A 23,181-nucleotide genomic window follows, 5' to 3' on the forward strand; every position below is an offset into this window, starting at 1 on the left:
ATCACATCCAAATCCTATACATTTGTATAAAAGTGTGTGCATATATAAAGGACATTAATGAATGAGTGGATGTGGTTTTAAATATAGTCCATTGAACACAGGGACCACCTGATGACCGACTTTATCCACCGTTATAGATTCCCACTTCTGTCTATTTTGCCAAAGTGTCTGCCAAGATCTAGTACCTACTTTCTAGTTCAAAGGGCAGAGCAAAAAATGTTGGGTTTGCTTGTTTATTGCAAAGGGGAATTATTAGAAATTAATTACTACATTTTTCTGGGTCAGGCAAATACAGGTGAACTAGATGAACGGGAAACCAAGCACCAACTATCACTAAAGCACCACTAGTTAAGATACGGCAGATTTATGAGCTTTATTTTCTACCTTAGGCCTGTCATATTTTTTCACCTTTATGTTAGTTAATTGCAGAGTAACATAAATTAACTTTTGGAACACAGCAAAAATGGGAACTTTATTTATGAATTTCTTGGATTTCTTTACCCCAAGCCAAACAACTAAATTGCTACTTAGCATAAATTATTTATTGGCCCTGGCTCAATACCATCCAACACCAGCCCCTGGAGGTCTGGGAGATATAAAAGATTTAAAGCATCTGTGCGACAGCATTGGTGCAGCCACAAAGCTATGTTTCTTTCCAGAAGGGTCCACTTTATTTTGTTGTAAATAAATAGAACTTAAATTTCAGGGGAGGACTGTGTAGCTTCTAGCAGGACTGTAGTGTTTTGCATATGTTAATTACCCACAGTTGCATGACAGAGAGACACTGTTCGCACAACTATTCTGGGGAGACCTGTTGACAAAAGGATGCATTAATTTACACATAATACAGGAATGTTATAATTTTCTATTACTTTGTTTTATATATATATGTATACAAAGTGATCATATACACATAAAGTCACTTCCTAATTTATCTTTACCATCTTTACATTTATCTTATTTCTACATCTCTACTTACACGTAAGGAAATTACGAATAAAACCTGGGTGAACTTGCAAAAGGAAATATGCCATTCAATATATATTCGCATGGCAAGCTAATCTCTGACTTTAATCTGGCAAATAAGTCCAAATAATGCCCCATCTAGGTTGTTGTATGCAAACTGTGGCTGATACCATCTTGCAGTGTTCCCATGAGCTTGCTCTCCACTGATGCACCATCTCTATGCCTGTATTGGCTTGGCTCTTCCCCCTGTGAGTTCATTCTCCACCTTGCTCTCCTCAAATCCTACACCCACTCCCACTCTGGCAACTGCTGAGGCTTGCACAGGACAGGATGCAGGATCCTAGTATGCTGGTACCTCTCCCAAGAGAACGTTCCTAAATGTCAGAACTGAAAATGAATATGTAGGTCATAGCTCAAGCTCTGAGGGACCCCATACACTGAAGAATGATTATCTGCACAGTGATTGTTGACCATAGAGCTGACCACTTCTGAAAGTATGTATACAGCATATATTTTATTGTTCTGTAGAAGAACTGGCTTCTACAATACTTAAGTGTACCATCTACTCATCTCCTGCTATTTTTTCAAAAAATTTCTTAATTATCTGTGAAAATGTCAAAATGAGTTAAAATTTTATTTAAAGTCTTAGAAGAAATTGGAAAGACTTCTAAAATTACGAAAGCCCTTTCACTTCATTAAAAGTATCTTATTTTTTTTGTTATTGCTTTTGTGATTGCTATGCCACAGGTAGTTGGTTCTAGAAGTGGGAAATCCTACTATCAGACAAAGAGCAACTGCAGCAACACCAGTAAAACAGTCTATAAAAATAGACCTTATCCCATACATGTACATATATGCTTAGCTCTACTTTCCCTGGCCAGTCCTGCTGGTTTCACAGTGAATCCGGTTTTCAGGACTGGAGCTCAGATTGTAGTGCATAGTAGTGCATAGTAGAGTCTTTGTATCACTGGGCATGAATTTATGAGACTATTTTATATCCAAGAACCACAAAGGAAAAATTTAAATTGCCTTCTTAATTATTTTTATAAGCTTTAAAAATATATTAATTTTCAGTTTCATTAGCATTTAGAGAAAGTGAAAAAGATAAGTGCTCCAAGCAGCCTACAAGCAAGCAGAAAAATATTTACTTCTCTCAACATCTTAAAGCCAACACATACAAAACTGATGAAGAGTGAAGAAATGATGGAAGCAGGAATGTGAGGTGATTCACGACTTGTTGCAGAACAAAGAAGAGTTGGGATGAGCAGATTCCTTCTCTGCCAGTTCATTGCCCCATCCACTAGAACATCAAAAAGATAGCTAAAATCCTGAAAGACTAACAGTTTTAAATACAAACCCACTGCCACCTTCTGTCCATGGACTTGTTCCAAGAACTGGAAAAAAACACAGGCAATTATTTTGCAGAGAGTTATTTTTGTAGTTCATAGACATGAAGAGCGAGAGGTTCCAGTCAGTCTGAAAGCAGGGATGTATTTACCTGGAAATAGCCCTGGAACCCGATTCTGTGACTGTCTTCATGGAGACCAAGGGGACAGTCATGACATGCAGTGAGCAGTCGTAATCTGGGCAAAAAAACATTATCTGGGGAGGCTGACCCCTAAGTACCATTAACAGAGTCATGCACCACTTAAAGATATAAATCCTGTTCTGAGGCCCTGTTTGTCACTTAAAACATTAGTAATGAGAAAGAAACAGAACTCCAAAAATTCAGTGGATTAAAATACAAATTGAAATATCAGACAAATCCTACTTTATTTATAATACCTTTTTATTGATGTGACTATTGCATTTCTCAATAAATAGCTTATATTACCAGAGCTATAGAGCTAATAAAATTATAAAAATGGTTGGAAAAAAAAAAGCAATTATGCAGGGGTGAAAATGCTCTTTTTGAGGCATATCCAGAAAATCCATAATCATCAATAAGGCTTGGCCAATGTGCATTCAATAAACCCTTTGTATGAACTCACAATGATTTCATGCAAATAATGATTTCTTACATAAAAATCTTTCTTCTTCATCTTTCTTGTCTTGCTTTGACAGTATGTTTTTTAATCACATCCACTTTAGTGAGTTTAATTAATCAACCTGTGTCTCTGAAGAGTCAATTTTATAAAAGCTTTGCAGTACTGTAGGGGCACTGCTTATTTTCTCTCAGTGCTCATTCAGAAAAGAAGACCTCTAACCCTATCTGGGGCTATTCACACTTACTGACTTCCTATTGGTAATTCAGCTCAGAGTTTGGCATCACTGCTCATGAGGTCTGCCAAGGAACCACATCTCCTGCTTCTGTGTTCAACACAATTTACTCCTTGCTGAGTGTTTGGGATCTGAAAGTCCTGCTCTTAGTATGCCAAGTGTTTTGTTGCTAGTCATGTTCAACACAATCCTTTATGACAGCAAAGTCAAGAAAAATCTTTCCTGCATTTAAAATACACTGTTTTAACAACCGTAGAGGTTTCCCTATATATCCTTAAAGACTTTGCTTTAGATCAACATCAAACCCAATCTATCTAGGCTCTGCTTCCTTGTTTATGAAGAAGGAATATAGAAGGCCATTCATGATCTGGCATCATTCAGTACTGAACCATTACAAAAAATGGGCTCAGACGAAGCCATCCTAGCGGTCACCCAAATGAAAGAAACCAGCTACGAATCAGAAAACCTTTTCCCTATGCTGTTACTATGTATTTGTTTAGAGGCACTAAATTCTTCTTGATGCCTTCATTTTTAACAATAACATTTGCTTACATATAATTAAAATTTGCAAATGGAAAATCAAAATAGCACCAAGTCTTAAATAAACTTAGATATATCAAACCATCTCTGAGCTCTGTTTTGTGTTCTGTTGACAGTTTTTCTCTCTCTGTACCGGCACGGAAAAATACCCTGATACTTCAATACGAGCTGTCATGCAGAATCCTCAGCTGCTAGTATCCAGTATATTTGAAAAGTATGAGAAAAAACTGTCAGTGGCAACAGATTCTCTAATAAAAAATAATAATGAAGTCTTGAGAACTGTCAGTCCTTCAATTACGCAGCTATGACATCAGAGCCAGACATGGTCAGGCACAGTATTTTCACAGTATTTTTGTTCAGCCTTAAACTGGACAGCCATAGCTTCAGAAAGTTTAGCTTTCATTGTGTGATCAGCTTTTCTGACATTAAGAACTGAATAAGTTAAACATAAATGAATTCTAATCCTGACGCAAGAAAAAAACCCCAACATAGTGAAACGCTCAGTATTAGTCTTGCAGTGCTCCTTAGATGAGGGGTCTCAGTGACATTAAATTAAGCAGCTAGCTAAAAAACAGGTAGAACCAGCAGAAAAATATGATCTATTCTTCCATGCTCTCTCTAAAAACTGCAGGTCAGGTACAACTTTTGTTAGGAAAATAACATTAGGAGGGCATTTGTATTGAGCCTATCATTGCCTTGATAAGGCTGACATTGAAACTAGTAATCAGTGAAATCAGAGGCATCATATTTCTCATTTGAAAAAGAGCAAGGTAATGACACAAAGGAAGAATCCATCTCAATTTGTTCTGGTATTTTCTTACTGAGATTTATCAGAATGGTATCTCTTGCTTAGTCATAACTTCGGTGTAGCTTTCAGAGAAAGCCACTGTCAAAGTGAGATATAAGACATAATTATCCATTACTGGTATAGCTCAATTGTTCTCTTTATGCTTACCAAATAAAAATAGATTCACTTTCTCATTGGTTAAACAAAGGGTAACTATTGAAGCGTGAAATCTGAAATACTCTCTTGTGATGTTACCTGTTTACTAACCCAGCATATTCCTCTGCAACTGGATTGGTCCAGGAAAAAACGGATCAAATACAGTCTTGGTTTGCCCTTTGCTGGTAGAAAACCAAGACATGACAATGCTCTTCATGCATAAGATTTTCCCCCAACCTCCCCTAGTGAATGGGTTTGTGAGTTTCCCAAAAAAATCACCCTGAAGGGAAAACTTGAAGGGCCGAGGGAGCCAGTAATAATATGTTTCTCCCTACACACTCATGAAGCTACTGGACCTGAGCAGGTCTCTCTGTACAACCTACCATGAATGTACATCTATGTCAAGGGGCAAATTACCTGATGGCATCTTTGGGTTGCCTGGAGTCAAAGAAAGGCCACTGCATATTCTGCTCCTTCACATCATGGTATGCAGGAAGGGGGCTTGGCTCTTTTTCTTATAGCATCCTGAACCACATATAAGATCCTAAAAAGGAGTGAGAAATTGCTCCAGCCAGTCATACCTGCCTTTAAAAAAACACCACTACTTTTCATGGTGATACAATATGACGGAGTTTCTGATCGTTCCTTCTCTCTCTCCTCAGTAAAATACACATTTGCAGTACTTGGTACACAAGAAGGATTTTTCTGGAGGGAAAATGTAGCACTGACAGGAGTACTTCAGTTTAATCCTCCTTTCTTTTTTGACACTCTCCCTTCCCCAGCCTCCTCCTGCCTCTTCGCCCACCTTCCAGGCTCTTATGGGTTTTTCCAGATAACTAAAGGCTTGCAAACCCAGTGCATTGGAACAACAGATCAGACAACTGCAACATTTAGGAGTAAGTGACATATCATTTCTTTAACTCTCCCTCCTCCTGAGTCGCTCACAATAAGGCTCCAAGATATTCTTAAGTCATATATAGTTCTAATACTTTTTTGGTTAGGAATTGGTGATATTGTATATTGTAGCAGGCACTTGTCAATGAATCCCTATGTATAATCCCTGGCTATAGAATGATGACTTAGAAAACATTAAATAGAGGAGCAGTAGTCAAGGGTTTATTTATTAGTTTTGGACAAGAAGAGTCAGCATGTCATCCTTAGGTACAGCAGAAATTTTACTGCACCAGATGTTTCAATTTTTAAAATGTAGATTTATTGAGATATGACTTTTGTTATAGTAAAAATATGTACCTTTTCTTCCTTTTTTGTTTTGTGTAACAGTTATGGACAAGGCAGGGGTGCTAGCACATAGCAGAGATGACCATAATGGCTTTTAAGATCTCAGACAAGCCAATGATCATAGAATCATAGAATGTTAAGGGGTTGGAACGGACTTTAAAGATCATCTAGTCCCAAACCCCCATCCCATGGGCAGAAACAATGATACCTAAAGCTAAGGGCTCCCTGGAACTAAGTGTGGGATGGTGGAATCCCATCTTATCAGGCATTGCTGGATGGTCCTCACACAGGATGAACATTTCAGCCTAAGCAGTGAAGCAAGTGACTAACATCTCAGATGGACTGGGGCCTGTATGTGACAAATTGTCTCTACTCCAGCTGATCTCTTGGGTGTTGAGGTGGAAGATGAGGTGCAAGCCCCAACTCACCAAACCCACTCCCATACAGGGATGAGACACGTGGAGAATTGTGGGACATCTTGGCCCCATCAGCAAAAGCATTTTCTGCAATTCTTTTTGGGAATTCTGAATAATTTCATAGAAGATCCAAATTTGAGAGGTTTGATTAAGACAGTGACTGCCCAGGCAACTCTGCTGTGGTGGGGACAGACTCAGATGGGTGAGCTCAGGCAAGAGAAGAGCCCTAGGCAGGCTGGTGAGGCGCTCTATTTAGCTTGGTTAGCTAGTCTTCCAGGCACAGAACTCCTCACTGCTAAGCAGGGTTGCACAGTGCTCTGGGAGACCTCAGGAAGCCTCCTTTCCTCCGCGCCTCCCCACCTTGCATTAACCCAGCAAGCTTGGTGTTCTTACACTGTCCTCCCTGCATAGAGCTACCCTGTAGCCACTGTGTTTCCCTCTGTGACAACACCAATGGTCTTCCCTCCTGCTGCTGGCAGACACAACAAATGTTTCAGCATAATTTATAGAATAATTGTAGGTGAAAAAATGTCTGTATTGCAGTGATGCAGAGGGACCTGAAAGTGCCTGTTATCACTCAAGAAGCACCAGGGAAAGGGGCCATTTATTTACCTCTCTGGAAAGGACATTCTCATTCACCCTAGGGGTGACTTTGCCGACAGATCTCTCTATCCTCGCGGGAGCAGAGGAGGACTCAAGCACCTGCTCTCTGCATTTTCTGTACTATCACAATGATCAAGAAGGAAATCATTAGACAGACCAGACTTCCAGCTCCCATTATTTTTAACAGGCGTTGCACATCTAATTTGAAATGCACAATGCAAATATTTACCTTCAAGTGTCAAAGGAGACTATAAAGATCTTTATGGATCTTCACACTTCAAGGACTTAATTCATTAAAAATAATTATACATATGTGGGGATTACTTCCACAGTGGAGCTGAGATATGCAATCAGTTGCCAAGTAGGAAAGTAGAATGTGCATGCTATACATCTGTGTGTCAGCTTTTATGTGAGAGAGGAGGGCTCTTGTACATCGGAACATATGTGTGTGAACAGGGCTGAGAGGGGATCTCACTGGAATTCACTGCTGAATAAATTAGCGAAAGTCACTGTGTGGCATTGGAGACTCCCAATGCTGCAGACAAGTTCTTTTGTGCTTGCCCACCTCCTTCACCTCAGCCTGAATACTCCATATGCCTCTTCATTTTAGAATGAGAGGAGTTTAACTAAGAAAAATATTAGAAATTGGCTTTGATTTTTCTTTGCCTCTTCGAGATTTCAGGGTGTCCAGCAATTTGTTTCCAACAGTGCCAGTTTTACAAGACTGAGACTTTATTTTGGTTTATTCTGAATGGACACAGACTTTCCCATCCTTGAATGGTGCCTGTTGTTTAAGGGGCAGATGCTGAAATTTTTATCAAGTAAGTGGAAAAAAATTACTGCTGAAGTCATTGGCCAAGAGGAGGCAGTCAAATTCTCAAACACTAACAATCTGTTCTTACTTGTAAATCATGAGGACTGTTTTAAGTGCTTGGAAAACTTCAAGCATGAATCATGTAATAACAAGCACCTTATTTTTCAGAAAATAATGTTAGTAATTTAAGCTGTCTGCTTACCTCAAGAAGCGTCTATTGATTTGACCTACTTGTATGGCACTCCCAATCCCAAACCGCAAGAAGATCTCAGCTCTCATCTCATGAACACTCGTGCTTGAGTTGCAATGGTTTTGGAGAACAGCCGTCATAAACAGGCATTTATTTCTCCTTGTAAAGAATCCCATGGCCATTTACCTTGCCTTGCCTCAGAGGACTTTCATGCCTATGCTCAGCCCCTCCAAAAGTCCTGCTGACTGTGCTCTCCAGCCTTCTGGCATTGTCACTGTCCCTGTGTGCCAGGGGCTCAGTTGTCCGTGGGGACCACACTGAGTCAGGGAGGAAAGACTCTCAGAGGATCAGGACAAAGACAAGGAAATCTTGCAGTGCTATACCATGTATTCTTAATGCTATGTATTAATGCCAACCTGTGTTCCATGGGGAGACAGCTCTGAGAGTAGAGTCTGAGGATGAATTGGTCACAGCAGCATGTTCTACTTAGTGGATTTTCAGCTCAACTTGCATCAATTGGTGAAGCCCTGAGACTATGGCAATTTACTCCACTTTTTAGATAATGGATCTTATCTCTCTTTGTAGATTAAGTTTGAAGTTCATAAAATCTTATAGAATTTCACTGACTATAGTAATATGACCCAGCTACTGTAGCTGGTAATGAAAGTTTTGTGGCATATGAAGTGCATTAGGACAATATTTGGAATCCATCGCAATATCAGACATTTGCCTTTGACATCAAAAAGGTGGTAAACTAATGATGGCATGTACTCTGAGACTATGTCTGGCTTAATAGTGCCTATTACAGCTGACACACACAAGCATGAACCATGTCATCTTGCATTTTTGCAAATAATATTTATTCCACAAAGAAGTTCACGCATGCAGAATAAATAGCACCTTTCTGGTGAAAGCATATAATTAGCTGAAATCCAAGAAGTGACAAATATTTGCTTTGCCTGAAAGTTACTGCATGAGATTCTCAAGTTTGAAATATTTCAGAGACAGAAAAGACAGCCTTCACAGTTTTGTGAGTACTTGGTGCTGCTAAGTGACACAGGGTGCAGGTAGCAAATTTCTAGCTAATGCAGAAATGATGCACCCTGTTCCACCTTTCACCTCTCTTCTCCCTTCCCTTTTGCCCTCTTGCAGCTCTGCACACTGCCATTCTTATGGATAATTCAGGGAAACTGTAGCATCTTCCAAGTATGATGGACTAAAGCCCATCAGCTGTCCTTGAAGCTCTCTGAAAATGTTTCTGTTTTGAAAAAAAAAAGAGTTTCCAATCAAAAAGTGCTGTTGCAACTGAATGAACCTGTATTTCTATGTCTATATTGTTGTTTTTGTTTATTTTGGAAAAAAAAAGAGAGCTTACCATTTTGACATTCACAATAGTTTAAATTTTTAATTTTGAAATAATTTTCGTTATCAAATGTTTATATGTATCAAAGTAAAATGCAGCATGACCCCAAATATTTATGAAAAAGTCATCACCTACTGATTTGATCTGATAAACCACAGGAGATTAATTAATCTTGGTTATGGGACTTTTCAAGCACTAAACATGGCTGAAGGGGTTTTGATTTTTGTTGTTTAAGCCTGTATTTTCATGTAGTTATATAAAATATATAACATATAAGGGAATTTGCTACATGGCAGCATTTACCATTGGTATTATGATTTTATCCAAAATATGAAAATCTCCATTTCACCAAGAGCTGTAAGGTTATTTTCATAATAAGAGTAAGTCAATGTAATTTTTCATCCATTAAATCACAACTGTTCCTTTTCAATTGATTTAAAGTAATTTGTACAGTAATTAAAAAACTACTATGAAAATAACATTTATTAAGTAAAAAGGTACCACATACACATTGAGTAATCTAGACCAAAATTTTTTTCTAAGATACAGACTACAATGTCTTGAAATAGACCGTGTGACTTCTCTTCTCTTGAACAAAAATGAAAACCAAAAAAAATGGTGGACTTTCCCCCAAAGATACTCAGAAGTGACTGAACTCTTCTTGTGCCCTGCTGCACCTTGAGGAGATCTGACATATGTCCACAGTGTTTCTAGCTGCAGAAAATGTCCAGACAACTGAAACATTTAATTCTAGGATTAAAATTAGAAGAAATTAAACTTCCATAAAACCCCCTAATCATATCGAACTCAAATATCTTTCCTCACTCTGCTCCATTTATGCAAATACATTTATAGTGTTTCCTAAACGAGCTGCGTAGCAGCTTAAAAGTTTAAAAATAAAACTTCTGCAGAGACATTAGCTTTAATTCATTTTAAAGTGCTCTTTTTCTTTTTCTTTTTTTTTTTTCCCAATGGATTTTGTGAGTTGAGGTTATACTGTGTTGGGGTTGGGATTTTTCTGTAGCTGTGAATGTCTGTTCTCATTTGGCTAGTAGACAGTCCTGTTACAGTGAGGTGTTGTTGGAGGTGAGGAGCATCCATGCCTCTGCCAGGCAGGAGAATGTGCGTTTGATAAGGATGTTGACAGGTCAGAGGTTGTCACCATTAATCCCAAAAAGCTCTTTCTGACTAACTGTCATGATAGAAGTACACTGTAATAAGACTACCAGGTTCAGTATTGATTTCCCATCTAATATAATATCATGATTGCATATTACTTGTTTTTGCACTTAATTATTCCCTAGGATGTTAACTTTGAAGTTTTAAAAGCACTTAGTTCAATAGCTGCAATCCTTAAAACCTCTGCAGACTTCTATGCATCACTTTGTCACCCTCCTCTCCCCCGTGTGCTTAGCTGGCCTGGTGCAGTAGAAAAACCCTTTCTGCTCACTTTTTCAGGAGCTACCAACTCCTGAAACACCAAAACATGGTTTTAAAAGATGTAGTGCTATTAGAAAAAGGTTTCTTAAAAGAAAAATAAAAAGCAGCTGCATCCCTTGAAACAACTTTACAGGGTAAGAGGAAGATTCATCAGGGACCCTGAACTTGTGGGGACTTCAGAAGACTTGACTTCAGTGTTGACTCTCAAAAGGGGCAATCACTTTCTGCTGGTCCATCTCCCCTTTGGCCATCTTGTGTCTGTCTTACTGCTGTGGACTTTGAGGTCTTCGGGACATTCTTCTGCTGAGTGCTCTTATCTATCTGTCAGCTGGGTTTAACGTTTAATTGAATTCCCCTTTGTTCCCTGGTGATACTCAGGAGGGCAACAAATGGTACCTGCAGAGGGATTGCTGCTAAATAGCCTTTTAAAGCTGCAAGCAGAAGTGGAAGTTTGTTTTCATTCATTTTCTCTTTCTAGCTCAGATATGGCAAAACATTTATTAATCCTCCTCCAAACCATATGCCGTGTGACTAATGAGTGGTAGGTAAAGTTAATCATATACAACCAAACAAGCATAAGAAAAATAACATCATGGAATAGGTGAAAAAGATAATACTGTAGATCTGAGTTAAATAAGGGAACGAGAGGAAGAACAAGCAGGGTCAGGCCCTCTAGGAAGTTCAAATAAATATTGAGTCAGCTAAAATTATTCTGCTCTCTTGATAACTTTTGAATTGCTGGCTGGGACATCTTCACAGGTTTTGTGAAGGCTCATGCTGCAAGTATTGCTGGCCCTCCTATGTAAGGTTTAGAGATTATTCTCAAAGTTTAGCAGATATAGATATTTATACGAGACTTTATCACACGATTGCTTTAAACTGTAAGGAGCCAGTAGAAAATGAAACCAAGCGATTTCCCAGGATTACCTGTGGGATATCTAAAATTACTGAATGAACCCATGCTTAAATTTTTCAGACATCTTTTCTTGATGAAGTGACATGACTGCTCATAAACTGTGAAAACACAGAACATCTGCAAACTTAGCATGGAAGAGCTGGAGGATTTTTTTTTCTTCACTATTTTACCAGTTTTACCAAGTTGTGGTATCAGTTATGATCTTCCCGCTGGGAGAGCAAACGCTGACTGTGAAAAATGAGTGTTGACAAATTCCGTGCAAATTTCTGTGTGTTGTTTCGTGCCAAGTTATAACTTGCAACAGCTCTTCTATTCTCTGCAATGCTCGAAATTAGTCTGCAATGCTTGCCAAATTTGTGGCAGGACTAGGAAAACACCATCATAGTCATTTCATTTGAGCCATAATTTGACCCAAAGATTTGATTTCCAGCTTCCATAAATTCACTAACTACTAACCCACTCCTCCAGCTAGGCCCTTGAGTCCTTTACTCACTGGAAATTATGCTCCTATTTAATTATAAATATTTATAAAACCTCCATGATCTTTAAAAATGTGAGAACTATCTCGTGTTTATAATTGTTATAAAAAATATCCCAAACCCACTAATTGAATGAATCTTTCAAATGTGAGTAATTTTTTATTTGAATTCTACATCCTTATGTATTATGTAACAATTAGTAATGATGTGATGGATAATTTTTTTGGAACAGTTCCTGATTCCATTACTCAACTACTCGATCGACCAGTAATTATGAATCATATCTTTAATTAGCTGCCGCTCTTCAGAAACATATGAAAGCCAAGGGCATAAAGTAATTGGCATAAAAGTTTTCCTAATTAATTTATCTGTCCATGTGAGTAACCAGGACTGGAGTCAGGGGAACATTTATAACTCCAGGAAGACCAGCCCTAAAACCCAATGTCAAATGAGATTTATATTTCTGAATTATAAAAAGAACAACAACAAGCCACAAAATTACATTATCCCCAACTCCAACAATGCAGCACATAATGCGTTGTTCAGAGATGAGCAAAAACTTCTTATTGATCCAATTCATTTTCATCGTATTCTCCAGTGGGTCTTTCAAATCTCTCTGGCTATTTCCCTCATTCCACATAGTAACAGTAATCAGGCACATTAAGCAATTCATTAAACAACAGCCCCACTGACCACAGGGAGTATTATAGCTAACATTCATTAGGCAACCAGCAACTTTATTTAAGTGGAAGAGAGCTGGGGAGTGCAAGATTCAACTCTTTGTCTTTCGTGAGCCTGTGGCCCACCTAGGTGGTGCTGGATCTGCTTTTCACAAACTATAAAACCTTTAAGCTTGCCGCCACAGACAGTGCCTTTTTCAAGGAGCCACCTGGGAGAGATGACAAAATGAAGCGTGTGCTGGTTTAATTCTCAGCCAAAGATTAAGTTAAAATCTGAGCTCACTGTTAAGTGTGAGTTGTTAAGATTTATGACTGATATAAAACTAAAACCTTACAGTATTGATATTTAGGTCCTATATTTTTCAGATCTGATTTCAAGAGGGCAAAAGTTGTAAAGCATCCAGGTTTGTTAATTTGAATATCCTGGCTTCTCTGGCACTTCGCAGTAAAAATGATATATATTGTCCTTCATAATAACAGAGGAAAGGCTAAAATAACAATGGAAAAAAAGCCTTTCTACCAACAACAATTAAAAAAGTGTTAGAAAAGTTTCCCTGATGTGCCTGTATGGTGTTTCTGTCCTAATTAACAAAGAATCTAAGTTTCATGTTTGTTGCAAAGTCCCTGAAAACAAGATAATTCATATGAGCAACTGCACCGCTATTCTCTTGCTTGCTTATTTATTTATCTATTCCATGTTACAGAAAAGAGACAATTAGACAATATTACTCAGCACTATTCTTTTGTATAAGGATTCCTACAAAAATCCAAGCTACTTTCTTAAAAAGTTTACATTCCTGAAGCATGAACCCAAATGATCAAGTAGCTATTTTCATAGTCCACTATGTGATTCCAAAGAATGAATGTAACATTCATGAGGCTGACAAAACCCACCTTTCCCTTCCATAGTGCTATTATTTTCTATTCACAGAATCACAGAATTGTTAATGTTGGAAGGGACCTCTAGAGATTATATAGTCCAACTCCCCTGGCACAATCAAATTTGGCAGAGATGCTATTAAATCATATAATGCTTTAAATGACTTGGCTTCTTGTGTGGTGTAACAGAGCATAACTCCTTTGATTTCAGAGGAACTAGATAAACCAAGAAGTTGATTCATTTTGTCACAGCCTTATTCTGGCTTTAAAATCCTCCACTATAGCATTCATGTTATTCCCCATTGTTGGTGCAGAAATTATTAAGACTATACAAAAGAATTAATGGCATTACTGACACAACTGGAGGGCAAAGTCAACTCTGCTATAATTTGAAAATACATTTCTAGGATGTTTAATTATTTGAAACCTGACGATTAAATCTGCAAACCAACTTCTCCAGAGTAACTGGATGTCATGGCCTGAAACACAGCAAGAAGTAGAAGGGCCCTTGCCAGCATTTAGTTGTTCTTCCCCTCTGGATGGACCCATACCTGGGAAGGGCAGTAACCTCCCACTGAGGAGAAACCACAGGACAAACTTATTGCCCTTCATTAAGGAAGATGAAGCTTGACAATGGATAGGGTGTCATCCCAGAAGCTAGCTGGGAAGATCACTTGAACCTTCTTTACCTACTTGTAGGAAAAGTTGTCTAGAGGCAGAGAGATGGTGGGCCAAAATGCTGGTATGAAAATGAACTCCAGCAAGTGGGATGGGCTGATGGAAGAGCACCAAAGCTAAATACAGCCCACTGAGCCTCGCTGACTCCTGTGCTCCACCACTCACAAGCACTATCATTCATAAGAAACCATTAGAAAATAAGACATTTATCTCACTCAGATATCTTGACAGCCTTTGCGAGCAGAACGTGTTTGCTTGTATGACTAAATATTTTGGGATAACCTGAACCCTTGGGTCCACGTTTCTGGCCAGGCAATTCAGAGCCCATAAAATAGCTGAAGCTCTAACACTGTTATGAGATTTAAAGGGCAAAGAGGGTATTGTGCTTTTTCACGACACAGAGGCTTCAATTTCAGCTCTGCCAAACTACCCCTGAAAGACAGAGCTAGTGACTTATGTTGTTAGCAAAAGAAAGTATTACAAAAAGTGTATCTAACATACGCAGCTGACTGTTCGCATTTCCTGTACTTGTTTCCAATATTGGCATATAAATGCATTTGCACTAAGGCAGAGAGTTTATTATATATGATGAATGGCACTGAAATACCAGTTTTATTCTTTCTGTAAAAACAAGGGCCATAACTCATGACAGGTGCAGCCTCCAGATGTCAACAGTGGTATTGGTTTCAGGGCCAGAACTAGGAGGACACAGATAATTTTGCTAGTTCCTTCCATTATATTACTATATTCTTACCTGCACTGTGAGACAGCTTATCATGGAATCATTAGACTGAAAATGCGTTGTTTTATTATCAAAAATTAAACCTGCACTGCAGTTCTAGTACTTTTCAAATGTTATGCATTATACAGTGAACTCTCTTCAGTGAACACAAAGTTTTTTATATATTTTTATTTATTTTTGGTGTTGGATGTTTGAAGAGGCATCTTTTTATGTTGGGAACTTTTAAATGTCTCCATCATCACAATATCTGGGCATAGAGGTCCTTATTTTATATATATATATATATATATATGATTTCATTACGAAGGACCATTGAGCAGTGCCATCGGGCTCTGGAACAAACGTTCCTGGTTTCTTCTTTCTAGTTCCTGATGAGTTTACCCTCCTAGACAGGGACTACTTAGAATTTACTATATAGTAACAACCGCTGTAGAAATGGAGGGAAGTTGTCGCTTCATTTACTAACACTATAGGATCTCTGGAAATCTTGCTCTGTACTCCTCTAAAACCTTGGTTACAACTCCCAGAATCAGGATAATATTGCAGTTCTTGCTTTACAGGTAAGATGAGGCACAGAAAGGAATTTAGTTGTCCAACATTCCCACAGGGATACTCTAACAATGAAGGGATGCAAACCAGGGTCACCCAAGCTCCAGGTAAATGTTGTAATCAGTGGACCAGTGGGCATTTAATAATATTCTATTAATCCTTTTCCCCTTTTTTCTTGTTCTGTTTTTCCACCACTTTTAATTACCTCATTGATTTCAATGCCTCTTGGAAAACCTTGAAAGGCATTAATTTTTAGAAACAATTCTGCTGATATGTAGTTTAGGTTATATACCTTTCCTCTTTTATTATTATGCAAATGACTTTGGAAGAGAACACACATACTTCTGAAGAATTGCCCTGCTAATATTGCTTATTTGTGTCTGAAGACATTCTCATTTTGCTCTTGTAAGCACAAGCAGCAGGTATGGAACATGCAGGAGAGCAGACCAGGAATCAAGTTCACATTATCCTTAAATATTTTGTGGCTGCACCTTGAGAGTACTGAATTCGCAGGTCTACCTTATTTGAGGCTTTGATTTTATTTTCACTGAGCTTTTACAAAAATGGCCTTCCTAAGGAAAGATTTGGCTGCATTAGAATTGCACTCTCCTGCTGATCTCTGGTATGACAGATGGGATCAGCTGAGCTGCTTTAAATGACAGTCACTGCGGGAAGACAGAAAGTGAAGGGGACTTGCCATTACTTACAACCCATCAAAACACAAGTTTGACTTTATTAAGAACTTCACAGTGTCCAGCATAATTTTCACACAAGCTATCCAACAAAATACAGTCTAAAGCACTACGTGGTGAGAACAAACTGGTTGAAAACTTCTGTTTTGAGAACAGTCACCAGTCTCTTTCTGTCATTAGAAGATACAGGCAGGCCTTGCAACACATGGTGAGGAGCCCATGCGAGGCTTGAGTTGAGGCTCGTCTCTTCATCATACCCACAGTGGAGAAGAACATAAAAATCAGAAGGGGATGAGCATGAGAGGGGTAAAAAGCATTGGTGAGGACAGGATTCAGGAAACACGCTAGAAATTACCTGCTTGATTCTGCATCCATCTTCTCCCTCCCTTAATGTTTCTTGATCTCAGTTTCCTTTGAATTGCTTTTCATCCCTTTCCTCTGCTCTCCCCAACACAGATGGTTAATGGAAATTAGCTATGCACATATGGTGGGAGATCTAGGCGGCCCTGGTTGTATTTTAGTGTGCAGGTTGAGATAGCAAATCTCTGGAAGATTGTAATGTTCCTCTAGTGTTTTCAAGCCATCATTACATTCACTTTGATTACATTATACATTTCTGTTCCCTTCTCCTTACTCTATTTTGTCCATGGAGCTTTAACTCTCAAGCTAGAAACTGTCAATGTGTTTGTACAAGGCCCAGTGTAGCAGGGTCTTGTGCTTGGCTGGTCTCCACACACAAGTATATAAACGAAATTAATAATAATGTACAGTTCAACTACAGTTGATATGCACATAGGTAGTATAACATAATCTTTTTCTTAGCATTTAAAATAGCTTAAAATTATATGAACAATGAACAACTTAATTGTCAGGCTCCTTACCACTAGGTCTCACTTACAAACTCTCAGAGCTTCAAAGGCACTTAGCTGCCGATTCCCCTTTCATTTTACCAAATACCTTTGAGAATTTCAATCTAAATTTCTAGGATCTACAGTATAAATCCAGGATCCAATATCTACATCACACCTAGATTTCATCTGAGCCCTTACTTTGACATGTCCGGTTTTGTCCTTGCATCAGACCATCCAAATGAATGGATGTTTTAGGAAGCAATTGACTTAATTAAGTTATAATAATAGTTTATCAGCATTATTTAGTCCTCTGCAACACTTTATTAGCAATAAGTATGCCTAATACAGTGTTCTATATCCTCCAGTAATAAGAACACATGAAAACGAATTGTAAATATCTCATCACTGAGATGCAAGTCCAGAATGGCAGCTTATATCTTCATTTTCTTTATCCTATTAAAAAAGATTTAATGAGTGCAGATGCAGTTTTGCCAATTTTTCCTATACTTTTCCTTAAATTCACTGAAGTATATCGTGTTAGTCCTTTTTAATATTTGTTTGAAAAACAATGGAGCAAGATAACTACTTACTGTAGCATTATATTTCTGTATCACCCAATATCAATAACTATTTTCAGCACATTTCCTTCTGCTGGACTGACAAACACTCACACAAATCAACCCAGACAGTTCCATATAAATAACCTCATACAAAACTCTTCCTAATTGGAAAGCTATTCACTGTTTTCCACAAAGATATTAGTAATTAAGAGTTTTTGTTGCACAAAAGCTTGGAAAGCTTGAGGGTTTTCTTCAGGCTTTACCTGTTGGATCTAGGAATAATTTCATCCTGGCTGTAGCAAGAATGGTGTGCAAAACGAGAGTAAATGCAGAAAAAAATCCTTGTCTGAGGTCATCTTGGACTTTTACCCAGGAGCTCAGCAGTGCACTGGCAGATTTATGCCATTTTAAGGGTTTCCACCAACTCAGTGTGGAAGCCAGCAGGTGTAGGGAGATGGTACTTGAGCTGAAGCTGATGTTCCTGCACCCTCAGCTCTCCCCTGTGAAATCTGGAGCACAGCAGATGACAGATTTTGCAGCACTTTCAGACGAGCCATTTGAACACAGCCCTGGTACTGAGATTCAATGTTAAACATCTAGGTAAAAAAAAATAATCTGGGGTGAGACACATACTCAGTGTTGCAGTTCAATAAAGACCTCCTTTCTGAAAGGTTTACTTTCCTTTACAGATGCAAAACATCATTATTTGGCACATGCTTTAGATCTTTAAACTGTGTAGTATGTGTCAGTTTTGTTCTTTTCAGCCAGTTCTTATTCTTCCCCTCCCCTTAACACTTCCCCTCTCTGCTCTTCTCCCTCTCCCACCCACAGCCACCAACTCCTCCTCCCCCCCACCTCTGGCATTACAGAAGCACTGCCTCAAACTATATAAAACCCTTGGCCTCAAACCAGAGAAGACCTAAATGCAGGAAAGTAAGGATAAATTAAAGTGACAGGGTCTCAGCAGTGGAAATTAGTGCAACTCTTCTAATTGCATGTCTAGCCTGAATGATGGGATACTTAATTCTTACACATCCCAGACAATTGCTTTATACTAACATGAGCTCTGGGAAAAAGGCAGATTCCAGAGACATATGGAGCAGTAGATGGAGTGGAAAAATAAATCAGTTGTCCCAGCCACAGTGGAAAAAAATGCTTTATCTGCACTGTTAATATAAGGTGTTGCCACCATTAAATAAAACTGATAATGTCTCCTTCATTCATTCTTACCATGAAAATAGAACATTAAATAATTAAGTGGCAAAGTGGGCTTTAGGTTCTATTTATTGTTACTTGAACAAGCAATGGGCTTTGGGTGAGGAGGTTACATTCCTCTAGTTAGTGGACACAGTCCTAAATACAGGATTCTGAGAGAGACATAGTCAGGGGAGTAGAATGCTCTACTTCACTTCTATAAGGACTGCTAATAAAAGGCTTCAAAACTAGCATGGGTTCTTATATCTATTTAACCTTTTGCCCCAAGAAGCAAAGAGCATCTGGTTAAGTGGAGAGTAAAAGCACAGCTACTTTTCATTATCAAGGCTTAGAGCCAGCCTATGTGGAAGCTCGAGCTGCCAAGCCTGGGTTAAATGCTTGTTGCCTTCACTGCCTGAGGCCATCTAGCGTGTTTAGAAATGATTAAGTACTGCAGCCTAGAAAGGACCTGTCCTGAGCGTTCATCTCTGACTTCCAGCAGAAAAGAGAGCCTGGCAATGACAGAGGCAGATGGATGAGTCTCATTAGTATGGTGAAGCAACGAACCAGACTGCCTTCACAGAGCTGTCCAAAAAAAAAAGAGAGCAAATTAAAATAGGAGCTGAGAAAACCAATGAGCAAGTGTTTTAACTCTCTGATACCTGAATTCATCTCTAGCAGGTGGGGCAGCTGGCTGTCCTTCCCAAGAATCTCTGATCCATAAGCAGGTGATGAGCACTTGGTAGGCATGGAAATTTCCACATGTCCATGTTTTATTTTTGCATCTGTTTTTTGGCAAGCTTTGAAAAAATGTAGGCTCCTTATACACACTATACCTCATACACACATAGTTCGAATATTCTATTTGCAAATGCAAACTAAACATCCTGCATTTATAAGATTCCACTCATGTTTATATCATTATCAAAACTCACATGGTAATTAGGTTATGACAGAGAATTTTGGCATACAACACACCATGGAGATGTCAAATCTCTTACATAAATGTTACACCCACAAGAATGATGAAGATATGCTACTGCATACTATTAATACATAGGATTATTGCCATTCTGAACAAGAACATCTTGCTGATCAGAGCTTTATCTGAAACACACTTATACAAAATAGTAAAAACGCTAGCACTGAAGTACAGGGAGCCCCAGTACAAGAGTTTGGTAACTCGCTGGCATCAGACGCGCCACTCTGGAAGTCTTCAGAGTGTGATGGACTGGCAAACCTGCAGCTATTTTGAATGAGACTTTTTGCAAGACTGATAGGAAATTATATCAATTTATTACCCACTTTGATTTGAGTTGATTCAGGCACCATCTAACTATGAAAAGAGAAAGAAAAAGCATTTGAATAATTCAGAGTGCAAATTACTGCATGTAAGGCAGCCATTTTGCTTTGTCTTTTCATGCAAGATGAATAGTGCAGCACAGTAGAAATGTACCTAATGCCCTTCATTTTTCTTTTGATGAGGTAAGCAGGATCAGAAGCCACAATTTGAAAGCAGTCAGAGATCTAGAGCCTTCTCTTTGTAAAAGAAGCAGTAGAAGTGCCCAAACAGAAATAACATTGCAAGAGATCTTAAACAAATTGGGATTTTGTTATAAATAAAACTTTACGTTACAGTGCTGGTATCTGAATATTCAGAGGTATATTGGAGGAGGTGTTGAAGAAAATGCTTCATTCTCCATTACAGGTCTCTGCAGTTCATGAGGGGATGGAGGAAGTAATATAAGCAAATGAATCTTATGGAGGTTTTGTTTTTCAAGAAGACATAGAAAAATCATTTCATAATTGCTGTAGAAAATAGGATACTTGGGCACTCTTTAATGTCTCTAAAGTTGACAAGGACATGATTTTCAGACATGTTAACAACTTCTGTGCAGTCACACTACTCAGCATTTTTGTCTTGCGATACTGTTGTCATCGTGACCAGGAGATTCTGGAAATAGAGATGCTAATTTATTTTTTTTTAATTTTACTTTTTTCTATTCAGAATGAATGAAAAATCAGTGCTCAAGGGGCATTAGGAGCCTAAATGTTTTTCTGAGGAGGAATAAAATTCCTTTTCTCCTCTGGTGAAAATGAGCCATTACAAGAACGATTGGGAAACTGGGAGCTGCAGTGTCCTCCCCAGTTCCTAAGTTATTTAGCATTCAAAACAGGAAAGATGACCTGACAGACCATCTCTGTTATCCCTTTATTTTCACTTCTACTTTCTTCTCTGTGATCTCTTCTACCTGCCAGTACCAGGCAGTTGACCTCTATCATTTGCTCATTGGCTTGTTCTGGGACAGGTTAGTGCTGTTCAGGCCACACTTACATAGGAGAACATTCTTCTTTTTTAATCACCTCACGAAGATGATTATGGGACCTAAAACCTAAGGAAACATTTTTTTGTTCATTTTCTTCTATCTTGTCTTGTTTAGCCAAGAGGGATCGATGTCATTTTTTCCCTTCAATTTAAGGTTATGTTAAGTTAGTAATTAACTTTCAGGTTTCAGAGGAGACCGCAGATAATCTGAGCTGTGATATAACAAGAGTACAGACAATACTGATTTCTTATATTTAATACTTGTTTGAACTAGAGCATTTCCTTTTCTGAAAATATAATCTTGAATCAAAAGCTATTTGAGATGGTGAATTAAAAGCAGTTCTTATTAAGTTCTTCCAGTGGTCAGATGCTTTTGATATTAGATAATTATAATTCCTCACTAATCTGAAATTATCAAGTTTTAACACTCAGCCATTTATCTGATCACCTAAGACATTTTGAAAGTATAGTGGCTACAGTAAATGGTTTAGGCTTCAAACTGTGATTTTTCAGATGGGTTCCTGGAAGATGTAGGACTTGCTAATAAAAGAAAGACTTTTAAATAAATTGCCTTAAAACCTAACTGCTAGCCACAGAAAAGACTCAGGTATTTAAAGTACACTTAAGCTTACATCTCTGAAAATCTCATTTGAGATATTATTTAACACTGGAAATACTAGAAACCACATTCTGTGTCATTTTTCACAATTACATTTCTCTGAGTTGCCTCAATATTGTCAAGGCAGAATGATCAGATGCTTTGTTCATGACCAAAGCCTGTCATCATCCATAAATCAGATGTTCTTCTTCTTAGCTTCATGCAAGGTCTACAATAAGCATATCCAATTGCACTCCTCCAAAGAGCACACCACTTTCTTCAAGAGTTTGGATTGAGGTAAGTTTCCAGGTGAGTTTCCGTTTAGAGGACTGTTCCCAAATGTAGAAAGTTGTCATGAATTCTCTTCTTCCCTCATGAGATTCAGTTCCTAATGAGATTCAATCTTATCCTATCTGTAGCTAGCTATGCTTTTCCAGAATGAAGGATATCCTCCTTCTAGCCTTTGAGACAATGTCATTATGCAGATAATCACTATTTTCCTTAACTTCATCAGTTATAGTTCATCATAGGCTACTGCACCATTTTTTCCTGAAGCATCCTCATTTTCTCATGCTCTTAAGGTCCTGTCATAGTAAATTTCTGCTGATTGCAGACAATATTGAGGACTATTTTTGGTCATTGTCACTACAGAAGTTTTTCTTTGATAAAAGCCAGTGAGGGAGTGGGTAGAGCCATAGTCCCAGAGCAGGAGCTTCTGTAGGGAGCGTCAGCAGTGCGGGAACAGCCATGGTAGAAGGAAGAAGGAAAACCGGACACCTAGAGCACATACTAGGTCCCTGCATCCCTGCAGCTGGGTTAGAAAGGAGCAGTTTTGGTGCAGAAAGGAGGAAAGAAGGAGAAAACTTTTTGGAAAACTCCTGTGCTGAAAAATTGAAGGAGCATTGAGGATGCCATAGGGCATCACCTGTCCAGGCATCACTGTTTGGATCCTGCTCTGAAGATGAGCACAGCAAACAAGATTATTGCCCTTTCTCAGGAATTCTGGGAACACAGTTGTCCTAAATTTGTCTTATTGACAGGCACATCTGGCAGTGAGAAAAAGGTGAAGGGGGAAGGAGGAAACTGGGAAATGGGAAGGGGGTTGGTGGAGTCGAACTCCACATACAGCTCTTACCATGGTCTGAGGATTTCTGCCCAGGTGGCACCCTGTGGACACAGTTCAGGTAGTGACACCTGCAACCATTCCAAAAGGGGGCTCATGACCAGCCCCCTGTAGACAGCCAAGTGGTGAAAGACCAGCAGAGCGAGCACCAAACTGCCATGAGGGCAGCTGCCATGGGGG

Source organism: Pseudopipra pipra, chromosome 3 (genome assembly GCF_036250125.1).
Source record: "Pseudopipra pipra isolate bDixPip1 chromosome 3, bDixPip1.hap1, whole genome shotgun sequence".
NCBI lineage: Eukaryota > Metazoa > Chordata > Aves > Passeriformes > Pipridae > Pseudopipra > Pseudopipra pipra.